The following is a 14310-nucleotide window of genomic DNA, read 5'->3' as shown; positions in this document are numbered from 1 at the left end:
TGGGTCCTGTCCTGGTTTGCCCTGGGTGTCCTAGGCAGACAGAGGGTAAAGGTGGCTTGAGGCTTAATCAACCACTGATCCTGCATTCTGACTAGGCCAAGAGTGAGTTCTGGATCAGGGAATCTGGGAGCCAGAGCCACATAGCATGGAAGAATGAGGAAATGGCTAGATTGGGATTCCCTACCCTCACCAACTTAGCATCTCCTTGAAGAACCACCAACTACCTACCCTGGATCTCCTACAACATCTTGGGAAGTAGGATCTGTTATACTCATTTACAGATTTGAACACTAAGGTTCAGGTGATTTTGCCTAAGAACTTCAAAGCAAGTTGTTGACATAGTAAGGACTAGATCCTTGATCCATATGCCTCTGAAGCCTAAATTATTAATACTAACTCCTGCTAGCAGTAGCCTCTCAGATCAGAGCTAATCTACCCTGTTGGCATTAGCAAAAAGGTTAGGATAGCACAGTCCAGCGGTTCTCAAAATGTGATCCTTGGGCATATACATCATCTGGAAACTTGTTAGAAATGCAAATTTCGGCCGGGCACGGTGGCTCACGCCTGTAATCCTAGCACTCTGGGAGGCCGAGGCGGGTGGATTGCTCGAAGTCAGAGTTCGAGACCAGCCTCAGCAAGACCCAAGAGCGAGACCCAAGAGCGAGACCCCATCTCTACTAAAAATAGAAAGAAATTATCTGGGCTGGGTGCGGTGGCTCACGCCTGTAATCCTAGCACTCTGGGAGGCCCAGGTCGGTGGATCGCTCAAGGTCAGGAGTTTGAGACCAGCCTGAGCAAGAGCAAGACCCCGTCTCTACTAAAAATAGAAAGAAATTATCTGGCCAACTAAAAATATATATAGAAAAAATTATCCGGGCATGGTGGCGCATGCCTGTAGTCCCAGCTACTCGGGAGGCTGAGGCAGTAGGATCGCTTAAGCCCAGGAGTTTGAGGTTGCTGTGAGCTAGGCTGACGCCACAGCACTCACTCTAGCCGGGTAACAGAGCGAGACTCTGTCTCAAAAAAAAAAAAAAAGAAAGAAATTATCTGGCCAACTAAAATATATATAGAAAAAATTAGCTGGGCATGGTGGTGCATGCCTGTAGTCCCAGCTACTGGGGAGACTGAGGCAGTAGGATCGCTTAAGCCCAGGTGTTTGAGGTTGCTGTGAGCTAGGCAGACCCCACGGCACTCACTCTAGCCCCGGCAACACAGCCAGACTCTGTCTCAAAAAAAAAAAAAGAAATGCAAATTTCTTGGGCTTGATCCTAGATCTTTCTGACTCGGAAATTCTGGGGGTAACACCTGACAATCCAAGTTTTAACAAGTCCTCCAGGTCATTCTGATGCACTCTAAAGTTTTAGAGTCTTTGACATGCAGTAGAAAGACACACATTTTTAAAACAAAATGAGTATCCATTTAAAAACATATTTAAGTAAACTTTTATCGATATAATATGAACAGAGTAAAATGCACAAATCTTAAGTAAACAGCTTGATGACTTTTCACAAGGTGAGCATGCCTGTGTACCACACCCAGATCAAGGCCCAGAACGTTATTACCTGCCCTGAGAAGTCCCTTTGTGTCTTCTTCCGGGTACTGCCTTCCCTCAAAGGGTAACCATTATGCTGACTTCTACCAGTATAGTTTGCCTAACATTATATAGTTTTAAAAATTGTAGATGAAAACACAATCTGGAACAAGAAGACTTGGGTTGGATCCCTGGTTCCTGGCTGAGTGATATTTATTTATTTATTTAAAGACATGGTCTCACTCTGTTGCCAGGGCTAGAATGCGATGGCGTCATCATAGCTCACTGCATCCTCCAACTCCTGGGCTCAAGTGATCTTCCTGCCTCAGCCTCCTGAGTAGCTGGGACTATAGCCATGCACCACCACACTGGCTAATTAAAAAAAAAAATTTTACAAAGCAAAAACATGTTCCAGAGGAGGGAAAAAAAATTTTTTTTAGAGATGTCATCTTCCTGTGCTCTAGGCTTGTCTTAAACTCCTGGCCTCAAGCAGTCCTCCTGTCTTGGCCTCCCAAAGTGCTGGGATTACAAGTGTGAGCCTCAGCACCTGGTCTATTTTTTACTTATTTTTTTATTTTTTTAAGAGATGAGGTCTCACTCTGTCACCCAGCCTGGTGTGTGCAGTAGCATAATCATAGCTCACTGCAGCCTCAAACTCCTGGGCTCAAGTGATCCTTCTGCCTCAGCCTCCCAAGAAGCTAGGACTGCTTGTGTGCACTACCATGCCCCGCTGATTTTCTTTTCTTTCTTTGTTTTTTTTTTAGAGATGGGATTTTGCTATGTTGCCCAGGCTGGTTTTGAACTCCTGGCTTTTTTTTTTTTTTTTTTTTTGCTTCTTTGTTTTGTAAATATTCTTTGGGGTTTTGTTGCTGTCGATTTGGTTCTTCTTTTCATTTCTTTTCTTGTTCTTGCCCTCTTTTTGTTCCTTGTATCTGTGTACAGAGGTCAAGAGGGTTTATTGTTGGTTACTAATATTTGAATGATGCAAATTTTCCCTGGACCAGCTATTTGCAAGAGGTTCCTGTTTGAGAGGGGGGCCAGAACTGTCCAAGAACCTTCCTCATGGCTCAGGGTTGTGTAAGAGTTCTCAGAGCCTTTAATTCTCCACAGTTAATGAAGACAGGGCTTTTCACTTTGTTGCCCAGGCTGGATGAAGTGAGGCACACTATAATCTCGAACTCCTAGGCTCAAGTGAACCTCCTTGCATATCCTCCTGAGTAGCTAGCACATGCCACAATGTCTGGCTAATTTTTAAATTTTTTGTAGAAATGGGGTCTTGCTATGTTGCCCAGGCTGGTCTCTTGTCTTCAAGTGATCCTCCCACCTCGGCCTCCCAAAGTGCTGAGATTCTAGGCATGAGCCACCGTGCCTGGTTCCTGGCTGAGTGACCTTGGACCAGTCATTTAATTTCTCTTAGACTCAGTTTCCTTCTGTGTAAAATGGTCATAAAAATACCTTATATCTTAAAGGGTTACTATGTTTCCCAAAGTTGCTTGGTGACAAGAATCACATTAGACACTAGTTAGACAATCCTGATTTCCCCAGAGCACTGCTTGGGGGTGGAGAAGAAAATTGTTTCACTTTTTAATGTTTAATGGACAGATATACAACATAGAGTAAGTACATAAATAGACACACATTGTTTGACATTAAAATTTCATGGAGGGGATACTTAGGAAAAAAATGTCCAAAAATGCTCCTTAGAGAAATGATTAAAAAGAAAAAGGTGGAGAAACATTGCTCTAGAGCAGTGATCCTGCCAGTGTGGTCCCTGGTTAAAAATGTAAATTCTCAAGTTCCACCCAGACCTACAGAATCAGAAACTCTGGGGGTAGGGACCAACGATCTATGGTTTAGCTAATCCTTCAATGATTCTGATAAGTACTAAAGTTTGAGAACCACTGCCCTACAGAATATGAATGGGGGTAAGGGGCCCAGGAATGTGCATTTTTAACAATCTCTCCTAAGGCATATTGCAGGAACATTGACTTGGCAGTTTTGAAAGTACTCTGAAAAATTTAAGTGACTTTCCAGATGGTAAATAATATTATTTTCATTATGAGGAAACAGGCTAAACAATAAAGCAAAGGTCACTAACTACTGAGCGCTTAGTCATGCCTCTGAGTCTCTATCTTGCACAGGCTGTTAATTATCACAAACAATCCATGAAGGAGGTTAAGAGGATTGACTCTGAGGCTAGATTGACTGGGTTCTTAGCCTGTGACTTAGTTTATACATCTGTAAAATGGGAATAATAACGGTACTTCTTTCACAGGTTTGCTGTGAGAATGAAGGGAGCTTGCTGATCAGCTCTTAGAACACCTGCCATGTTGGCGCCACTCCGCTGTTATCATCACTTCTAAGCGCACCCTATTACAAGATGGAGAAGGGAGAATTTGAACCCAATCAGTGTTCTTAAGGACTAAGCTAGGCCGGGCGCGGTGGCTCACGCCTGTAATCCTAGCACTCTGGGAGGCCGAGGCGGTGGATTGCTCGAGGTCAGGAGTTCGAGACCAGCCTGAGCAAGAGCGAGACCCCGTCTCTACTAAAAATAGAAAGAAATTATCTGGCCAACTAAAAACATATATACAAAAAATTAGCCAGGCATGGTGGCGCATGTCTGTAGTCCCAGCTACTCGGGAGGCTGAGGCAGTAGGATCACCCGAGCCCAGGAGTGTGAGGTTGCTGTGAGCTAGGCTGACGCGACGGCACTCACTCTAGCCCGGGCAACAGAGTGACACTCTGTCTCAAAAAAAAAAAAAAAAAAAAAAAAAAAAAAAAAAGGACTAAACTATATAGCCCAGTGGTTCTCAAATTGTTATCCCACCTGCCAGTAGGATCACCAGAGAATTTGTTAGAGATGCAAATTCCCAGGCCCTATCCCAGATGTACAGAATCAGAAACTCTGGGGGGTGGAGCTCAGCAGTCTAAGTTTTAAGCCCTCTAGGTGATTCTGATGCACCATAGAGTCTGGGAACCACAGCTACAGCTCTAGAGGTTCGGTGGGCAGAGTGTTAAAAAAAAAAGTCTGGAGGTGCTGGGAGCAACTTGAGGGCATCTCTCCTGGAGGTGCGGAAAACTCGGATTTAGTTGCGCTCATCAGCCGCAGCCGCTTCTTCAGGCCAGGGGTGGGGCCTGGCGCGCGAGGCCTGCCGGGGCTTGTAGTCCCCACTCTCCGGCGCGGAGGCGCCTGCGCGTTGGCCGCTAACTCGCTCTAGTTGCTGTGGTCGGGGCTCGGGACCGGCTGCCATCTTAGTCGAGGGACTGAGGAGTCGCCGCCGCCCCGAGTCCCGGTAAACATCCGCGGGCGGACTGGGGGCAGTTCTGGGGAGAGTGGGTATCCCGGGTGAGAGTGTCCATGGAGAACGAGGGCAGAGGAGTTCGGCGCGCGAGTTAGGACCCCAGAGCCGCGACTGCTCCTTCTTCGCTCAGAGCTGGTGCCCGTGGGGGCGCGGGGAGCTCCGGCTAGTGGCCCGGGCCAGGAGGGGGTGGGTTGGTCGGAAGTGCCGAGCGGTCAGCGCCTGGCCAGGGATCTCAGAGCTCCTCGCCTTACGGGCACCAAGTTGTGAAAGGGCTGGGCCGCGACGAGCGTGGGTAGGGTCTGGCCCCGCGCCCCTCAGCCCCACCCGGGGGCCAGTCTCCCGCGGCCCGGCCTACGCGCGGGGCCCGGTAGCTGCGACCGGCGCGGGCTACGTGGCCCTGTGAGGGGCGGCGGCCAGGCCCCCCTGCTACCCGGCTGGCCTTCTCGAGACTTTCTGAGACCCCCAGTAGCTAGGAGAGCCCAGCACAGCGGCAGCCTCCCCTTCTCTCTTGCACTCCCCTCCTCCCTCCATTGTCCCCCCGCGTGGTGGTCCAGGTCCCGGCGCCCGCCACCGCCGTGGCGGCGCCGACTTTTGCAGACGTGGAGCTGTCACTGTCCTTCCTCCTGATAGTGCCCTTTTTCTTTAGCAGAGAAAGGAAAAAAGTAGCCGCGAACGTATTCTAAGGGTCGAAACATGACGAGGACTTGACTTTTATGTGGAGAACATAAAAGTTTTCAGACTTAGTTCGGGGCCATGACTTAAAGACAGAAACATAGGATCTGTGCGCCCGAGGTAGACGTTGGGCCTAAAGCTAGTCAGAGATGCAACCTCTGTGAACTTTTAAAAGTACCCGAAACCCACGATTCCCCAGTAACAACTCAACCTTGTTTTCTTGGTTATATTTGTGTCTGTATCTTATTACAGTTTTTGCCATTCTTCTACAACTGCGGTACTCTTGTTTTGGAGTGGGGGATGGGGAAGCAAGAGTGGAATTTTTCTTTGAAAATTAGTGAGGCATTGGAGCCAGGCACCTATCAGTGCACTTAGGTGGGTTTTTCTATATCTGTTCCTAATAAAATTCCATCTTAAGAAGTATGTAAAGGTTGTGTATTTCTACTCAAAATTGGCTAAGAAATTGTTTCTCAGCTGAAATGAAGTTCTCATGGCAGATCTAATTAGAGCCTGCACTGTGTATTTGCAGGTTTATTTAAGGTACAGTTACTTCATTTTTAAGATTTAGAAATAAAGGTGAAAATTCTATTGCTTTTTTGAACAGTTAATGTCCTTTTTTTTGGTGTGAGTCCAAAAGGAATTCCTTCATGTTCAGCTGACAAATCAACAAGGATATGATATGAAAAAAAAAACCAGCGAAGAGTACTTCTTTAGTGTCTTCTACAGTAAATCATTTCTACGTTCTTTTAAAAAAGATGTCTTTAAAACTATTGGGAGAGACAGACAAATCAGTAGTCTCCAAATTTGACCATTAGAATAATTAGAAGAGCTTTTTAAAGGCAGAAATTCCTGGGTCTCACCTTCTGAGACTGATTTACTACGTCTGGGTTGGCTCCAACCAATTTCTTTTTAAAATATGCCTCAGGTAATTCTTATAGTTTTGGGAACCACTGAGGCAAACAATACTGTGGACATGCCAACAATAGCTCGAAAAGCTTTGAGACAGGAGAAAAGGAAGTGACCAGTTCTGTCAGGGGTGGGGGTTAGCCAGAGAAGGAGGCAAGACCTGCTGCTGGACCTGAGTTGGGTCTTAGATGATGAGTAGGAGGAATGTGACAAGACAAGGGTGGAGAAAGGAAAGGACAGAGCAAGCACAGGAAATGCCTTAATGCTTTGTGTAGATGCAGAGTATTGTGGAAGAAAAGGGGTTCAGGGAACAGAGAGTGGGATGTGAAGGAAAGCATTTTGGGACGTGAGGCCAGAAAGGTAAAAGGAGGGAACTGCATGAAAAGTTCTAAGTATAATGCCAAAATTTTTGAATTTTATGTTGTTAGAAATAGATACAGATTTGTAGACAGGGAAATGATGTGAGTACATGTGTGCTTTAGAAAGATTGTTCTGGTGATAAGAGTGAAAGGATGAAAGAGTGGCTATTAGCAAAAGTCTAGGTGAGAAGTGACAAAGCCTGACCTTGGAGAGAGGCTATGGGGATGATCAAGGATTGGATTTAGGTCTTTACTAGTGCAATATTGTTGCCATATTTTTGGATGAGGATTTTTTTTTTTAAAGCTAATCTGGGTAAAGGGCCCCTTTTCTGTTAAAAGAACACACTAGCAAGTCTGAATAATATTGACAGGTTATATATGTTAATAGTATGAAAGTGAATTTTTCATTAGCGTTTTTGAGAAATCAGAAAGAACCGGGTCAGATGCAATTTGGAAGAGAACTAGGAGTTTAGATTGAAATTTATGACTGTTAACATTATTGATCTAGCTAGGCTTGTTGGTAGTGTTTTTCTCTCAGCCTATAGAAACTTGGTACTTGAGCTTTAGAGTTGAAAGAAATTACAGAGATTATCTAGTCCATAGTGGCAAATATATTTTGGTTTATAGGCCAACTCTGATTGGAAGTGCCAGAAGCACTGTGTTTAGAAGGCTTCTGGTTGTATGGGTTCTTTGGGAAAATGTATTACGACTGATTAGTGATGCCTTCTATGGACAGTTATCTAATAGATTGTTTATGTGTATGTGCCAGGTATATGCTGTTCTTAGATTAGTGCAATCTCTTCATTTTCTGTTTGTTAAAAAAAAAAAAGTTAAATAACTTACCAAAAACTAATTAAGAGTCAGAGCTAAAACTAAAACCAGGTTTTTGCAATTCTTAGTCTGGTATTCTCTGGTTTATCAAGATGAATGTGCTAAAAAAACCTTCTGGTATTAGACTAGGGAAAAAAGGGATTTCTAACCTGTGCCTCTTGACTGTTGAGGCAAGAATTTGAAAAGGAACTTTGGCCTAGAAGTAAGTTTTGTTGTATTCATTCTGGCTTGAGAAATTTGTGTTAGTCGCAATAGGAAATAGTCACCTGTTTTTTGTGGGTTTCTTCCCCACTTTTTTCTTGTTCCTTACTCCTCTCAATTTTGGGTTTTGGGGATTGTTTTACTATATATGAATTAAGGCAAAACTATATAAGGTTGTTCTTTTGTGTATTTATAGTACTTAGCCAAATTCTGGACTCATAATAAGCACTCAGTAAAGGCATGTTGATTTTTGTGGCTGTAAATGATACTGGCTTTAAGTCAATATAAATTAGTAAGGGGTTTCACAAAATTGAATTGCATCATTCTCTGGTTGGGATCTTGGCCCTCAGCTAAAAACCTTAGGTTGGAAACTATCCTCAAAACTAGAAGCAATTAACCAGAAACTGTTCTGCCTCTATCCTGTTTCAGTCTAGCACAATGTACTGTCCTTGGAAAACTGCTGCCAACTCAGCTCTTGTGCTTCTTTTCAGAACTGACTATACCCAGACACTTGGAGTGCTTTTTCTTTTCTTGTTCCTAGGAGCCTCCAAGTTGCAGAGACCATCCTTATGGTGATAATCCTTATAGGCAGAGTGTATATTTATATGGCCATTCTCATTTTGCCACATGGCCATGATACCCAGAGTGGTATCTTTCCATGTAATGTATGAATCATTTTCCCCAACTTGCCCCCTCATCCTGCCTGCCCCATCAAAAATTATCTATCCCAAGAAATTTTTTTAAAAGATCTTGTGCTGTCAGATGCCCAAGGTCATTGCATATCTGATGTGTTTAATCATAGGAGTAACGTATTAATGGACCTTCCTTTCTTTTTCAGGTAACATGCATTTCACAGTGGCCTTTTGGAGACAACGCCTTAACCCAAAGAAGTGACTCATACTGTGAGAACTTCAGGTATGGTGACATTCCTGTGAGAGAGATTTGGGGGCAGAAGTGGTGCAGAGGGCAAACTCTGGTCATATAACTGCTATGGGAAGGTGTGGGGAGAGAGCAGTGTTGATGCTGGCTACATCAGTTGGTTGAAGAAATTTCATATCCACTTGGATGTGAAACCCAAAACCTCCTCTGCAAGGATTAGCCTGTGAGCTACAATGTGCTCTTAATTTGGGTCCTTTGACTTTTCTGTCTTTATGGTTCCTGTATACATACACACACTTTCTCCACTTGTGCTGTTTTATAAACATTTATCCCTGTATGCTTGTTTAGACATGTGCATGTGTATGGTTAAGTGGGGGAATTAAAAAGAAAGCAACATAGTGCAGGGGAAAAAGAACAGAGGACTTGGAAAGGAAAGGTCTGGGTTCTGATTTGATTTTGCTGCTGGCAAGCTATGTGACTTTTGGCAAGTTATTTAGTCTTGCCAGGCCTCAGTTTATATATCTGTAAAATAGGTAAGTATTGCTTCCTTCTCCCCTCCTTGGCATTGTTGTGAAGATCACATAAACAATATCTATTAAATCTTTAGAAAAGAAAATGAATTCACAACTTGATGTTATTTAGATCCATAAGGTGGGAGAAGTTGGCAATAATATTTTGAAGGAACACATGAGGACAAGACAGATCACTTTAAAAGGTCAAGAGAGAGAAAAGGAAGACCACTGGATAAGAAAAAAAGGTAGAACATAAAGTTAAGCAGTAAGAATAGGGAGTGAATGAAGGTAGAGTAGGTGAATTGATAGTTAAGAGATCTGAATATGAAGAGAGTGGTAAAATAGAACTACCATATGATCTAGCATTTCCACTTCTAAGTATATATTCAAAGGAAATAAAATCACTATTTTGAAGAAATATGTGCACTTTCATGTTCTTTTCAGCATGATTCACAATAGCCAAGATAATGGAAACAACCTAAGTGCCTGTTGATACTTAAATGGATAAAGAAATTGTGTGTTTGTGTATTTTATATATATGTGTATATATATATATATATACACACACACATATATATATATATATAATGGAATAAGAGCCTTAGAAGACTGGCTTTTGCAGCAACATGGACGAAGCTGGAGGACATTATGCTAAGTGAAATAAGCCAGACACAGAAAGACAAATACATGACCTCACTTGTATGTGGAATCTAAAGAAGCTGAACTCATAGAAATGGAGAGTAGAAGGGTTGTTACTGGGGCTTGAGGGTGGTAGAATGGGGGAAATTGGGAGATGTTGGTCAAAGGGTACAGACTTGCAGTTGTAAGGTGAATAAATTGAGACCTAATGTACAGCATGGTAACTGTAGTTGATAATCATGTGCTGTATACTTGAAAGGAAGTAGGTAAGAGGGAAAGTAGATAGATAGAGGAAGAAGTCTCAAGATGATAAAAGAAAAGACATGAAAATGAAAAATATGCAGAGCAAAAAGGAAAAAGGAAATGGTGTTACCTCAGTAAAGGAACAGGCAGCTTTCATTTCTTTAATGGTGATGTGATACCTCACAAAAAGTTCTGTGCTGGAAAAGATCATTCTCCATACCAAATATCTTTAAAATAAAATATTTTCAATGTATCCATTTCATCCTGAGCTTACAGAACAGTTCTTTGTGGAAAGATACCTGGGCCAACTTTCAGGGGACCTGGGTTCTAGTGTTGGTATTGCTGGTCAGTTGAATTCTGTGATCTTGGGCAGTTCACTTAAATCTCCCTGGGCCTTGTTTCCTCACTTGTCTATTAAATGTTTTGAATATGATCTCAGGTTCTTTCTAGCTCATTCTGTGATTATATTTTGTGCTTTTTGTGCTGGCTCACTAATTTTTCAGATTTTTGTTGACATCACAATATAGAACTGGTATCAGAAATATGTTATAATAAGACTTAATAATATCCAGTGCTTTATAAATAAGAAGCCATGTTATTTTAAGTTCTACTTTAAAAACTGGCACACAGACCTATAGGAAATCTAAGTATAGAAATGTTAAGTTTGTAATATTCAACAAGCACTTACTGAACTGCTCTTGTGCTAGGTTCTCAGGGGTACTCAAATACAAAACTCTTGCTTCAAGGATTTTGTATTTTTTGTCAGGAAAACATTTGTTGGCCATTGATTATTGTAAAAAATAAGATGATAAATGCTATAATAAGGGTTGCATTGGGTTGCAACTTAAGAAATTACCTTTAGATTTTTTGGTTCCTTTAGCATAATTGAATACATTCTCAGGGTGCTGTTCTGTGTTAGGCCTTGCTGGGATGATGAAAAGCAGTCCCTGCTCTCAAGAAACTTGTAATTGTTTTTCATGTCTGGAAACTGCTTACCCTAATACACATATCCTCAACTCCAAGAAAGAGAAGAGTTTTTATAGTGTATCATCACTTTATAGGTCAAGAATTCGTCTGCATCTCACTCCAGAAATGTCTAATAACATACTTGCTTTCTGAGAAAATGTATATTATTTTATTGGATTCCACTACCTTTTCTCTGTCAGTTATTTTTTTTTAAAGACAAGAAAAACTCCAGAAATGCCATCTGCATTTAGATGAACTTTGGTTTGCTTCTTAGTCATTCTTGCAAAGAAAGAGTAAATTCTATAGTTTTGTCTGTCTTCTGATTCCTTTTTTTTTCTTTTTTTTTTGAGACAGAGTCTCACTCTGTTGCCCAGGCTAGAGTGCTGTGGCGTCAGCCCAGCTTACAGCAACCTCAAACTCCTGGGCTCAAGCAATCCTGCTGCCTCAGCCTCCCAAGTAGCTGGGACAACAGGCATGCGCCACCATGCCTGGCTACCTTTTTCTATATATTTTTACTTGTCCAGTTAATTTCTTTCTATTTTTTAGTAGAGACGGGATCTCGCTCTTGCTCAGGCTGGTCTTGAACTCCTGACCTTGGAGATCCTCCTGCCTCGGCTTCCCAGAGTGCTAGCATTACAGGCGTGAGTCACCGCACCTGGCCCCAAGACCTTAAATAATATTTTAAAAATTATTTTTAATTGACAAAAGGTGCATATTACCATGTACAACATGCTTTGAAATATGTATACATTGTAGAATGACTAAATCAAGATAAATAACATATACATAACCTCACATACTTATTTTTTGTGGTGAGAACAAATTTTACCTGCATTTAAAAAAAAATAGTGAGCTGCTTTGACAGCTGCCCCCCTGGAGGGACATGAATTCCCCAGTTCACTTCAAGTCCCAGTCTGATCTATTATTACTGACTAAATGTTCATCTAGCCCTTACAGGCATTTAAATTTACAATGCCTACCCTATATAAGCTTACTGAATGAATTAATGTATTGAGATAATTTCAAGGAAGACAAGGCTGGCGGTAATGATAATGACAACAATAATAACAACTAGTGTCGTGCTTATTGTGAGCCAAGTATCGCTCAGGCAGAAACACATTTTCCCTATGGATATCCCTATTACTATTCCCAATTTACAGATAAAGAAACTAAGGCACAAAGAAGTTATGTAACGTTTTGGTTACATAAATTGCTTTTGTACGATTTTAGTCAAAGTTGTAAGTGCGCCCATCACCCAGATAGTGGGCATTGTACCCATTAGGTATGAATTTACTCATTCCCCCCACCTGCTTGATTTCCGATGAGTTTTATTTCCATATGGGCACGCGTGTTGTTTGATTAGTTCCAAGTTAATAGTGAGTACATGTGGTGTTTGTTTTTCCATTCTTGTGATACTTCACTTATAAGAATGGTCTCCAGTTCCATCCAGGTTAATACAATAGTTCACCATGTTTTTTTTTATGGCTGAGTAGTACTCCATGGTATGCATATGCCATATTTTATTAATCTACTCATGTATTGATGGGTACTTGGGTTGTTTCCACATCTTTGCAATTGTGAAAAATTCACCATTTTAAAGTACAGTTCAGTGTTGGCTCATTATTGATCTGGAGGGTAGGGCAGACCAAGTGTGGGATGAACATTTTTTTTTCTAAAGAGAAGCTGGAAATCCAGATTTCGTAAGAAATTTTTATTTTTAAATGTTGGCAACTTATGAATTCATAGTGTAAACACTGCGGGCCAAACAAATCACCACTGTGGGCAGAATTTGTCTTGTGGCTTGCCGCTTTGCAGCCTCTGATCTGGGCTTTGACTCTCTGCAGCATAACCCACGTTCTCTGCCCTCTGGGATGAAAGTCCTTACATAAAGATTTAAAACAGTTTAAGTAGTACCTACAAGGAGTCTAGTGCTGAATGAGAGGTATGCAGAAAGAAAGAGAAAAGTTAATATTGGGATTCAGGATGTGCAAAGGTGCAGAGGCAGGAATGGACTTAAGGTGGTAGAGTTGTGTTTTAAAGGATTTGTGGGCCTGGTGATAGAAAGTTTGGAAAAGTTGAGAAGACACTGACCAGTCTCTTATTTTGGATAACCTTGCGACCTATTGGCTGATAGGATGAAATGGTTTTTTATGAAGATTTATTTGGTAATATTGATGTCTGTAGTATTTACTAGGGTTGGAGGTGGGGAGACCAGGTTACAGATGTGGCAGTGGGAATGAAAAGAAAGGGACAAAAGCTTGTATAATGGACAAAAGCTTGCAGTAGATAGAGAGGGCCAATTTTGGAAGCTTTTTCCCTATTCACTCTTGTAAAAACTGCGCTATGTTAAGATAATTGAAAGGGTGGGAAATTTCTATTTGGGCAGAAAAAGGTTTTTTCACACAAAGATTGAGATAAAACGTTTATTTATTTATTTTTCTGAGAGAGAGAAAGAGAGAGAAAAGGAAGGAGTGGCCAAGGCACACAGAGAGGAAGGAAGGAAGTGCCCAGCAACCGAGGAAAAGCTGTTTGGAGTTTTTAAAGAGTAAAAATGACTTTTCCCCCCTCCCTCTACTTCAATGTACTGATAACAGAAGTGACTGTAAAGTTGTTATAGGTGTTCTTTATTTTTCTCTCTTTTCTCTGTGAGGCCAGCTTATCTGAGTCCTTAAAATGTGTTTTTGACAAAAACTGAAAGAGGTAGATCCTGGAGTTCATACCCCTACTGTCCACTTAGGACTCTTCAAGGATAAAAAACAAACTCTTAAGAGATAATGAGTTAGGCCACAGGTGTTTAATTAACACAAAACAAAGGGGGTAGTTATAAAATTTTTCTTTAAAGGGACAATTATGTGTTATAAATTTATTTCCCTTTCTGTTTGATAGTTATTTTCTTCTATTAGGTAAGTTATTAGTAAGGCCACCTTTCAATAATGTGTACAGGCTATCCTTCTCTTCATGTTGTGGATGTTGCTTCATTGTTTTCTCAGCCCTAGTACCTTCCTTAATGGTGGATCACGTATGTATTCTTATGATTTCCCAGCTTGCACAAGTAGAATAGAAAGAAAAGGAAAAACCAAAGCAGTTCAACTGGTTATCACATTTCTTGTTTTGGCTTTTTGGTGATCTCAGTTAATTTCTGATAAGGTTTGTTAGACTTTAGTTATACATGAAATTTTTATATTTACCAAGGTTTGGAAACACTGACAAAGGGTTTGCTGTTGGAAAAGGTGTAGAATTTTGATGCAGAAAATTTTTTTTTCATCTAC

The 14310-nt window shown here is 41.5% G+C and overlaps 1 protein-coding gene across 2 annotated transcripts in view; it reads left to right on the top strand.

The window, feature by feature from the left end:
* The first annotated feature begins 4734 nt into the window (after positions 1–4734).
* ITCH (itchy E3 ubiquitin protein ligase) overlaps positions 4735–14310 on the top strand; it is a 113262-nt gene continuing 103686 nt past the window's right edge. Inside the window, exons 1-2 of one of the 2 annotated variants that reach the window (XM_045528776.1) lie at positions 4735–4824; positions 8641–8717. The gene's annotated coding sequence lies outside the window, so the exon portion shown is untranslated. The remainder of the gene's footprint in view (positions 4825–8640; positions 8718–14310) is intronic. The other variant, XM_045528777.1, reaches the window with a different exon arrangement.

Source organism: Lemur catta, chromosome 17, assembly GCF_020740605.2.
Source record: "Lemur catta isolate mLemCat1 chromosome 17, mLemCat1.pri, whole genome shotgun sequence".
Taxonomy (NCBI): Eukaryota; Metazoa; Chordata; class Mammalia; order Primates; family Lemuridae; genus Lemur; species Lemur catta.
The sequence above is the reverse complement of the archived record's forward strand: the minus strand, read 5'-3'. Positions and strand labels throughout refer to the sequence as shown.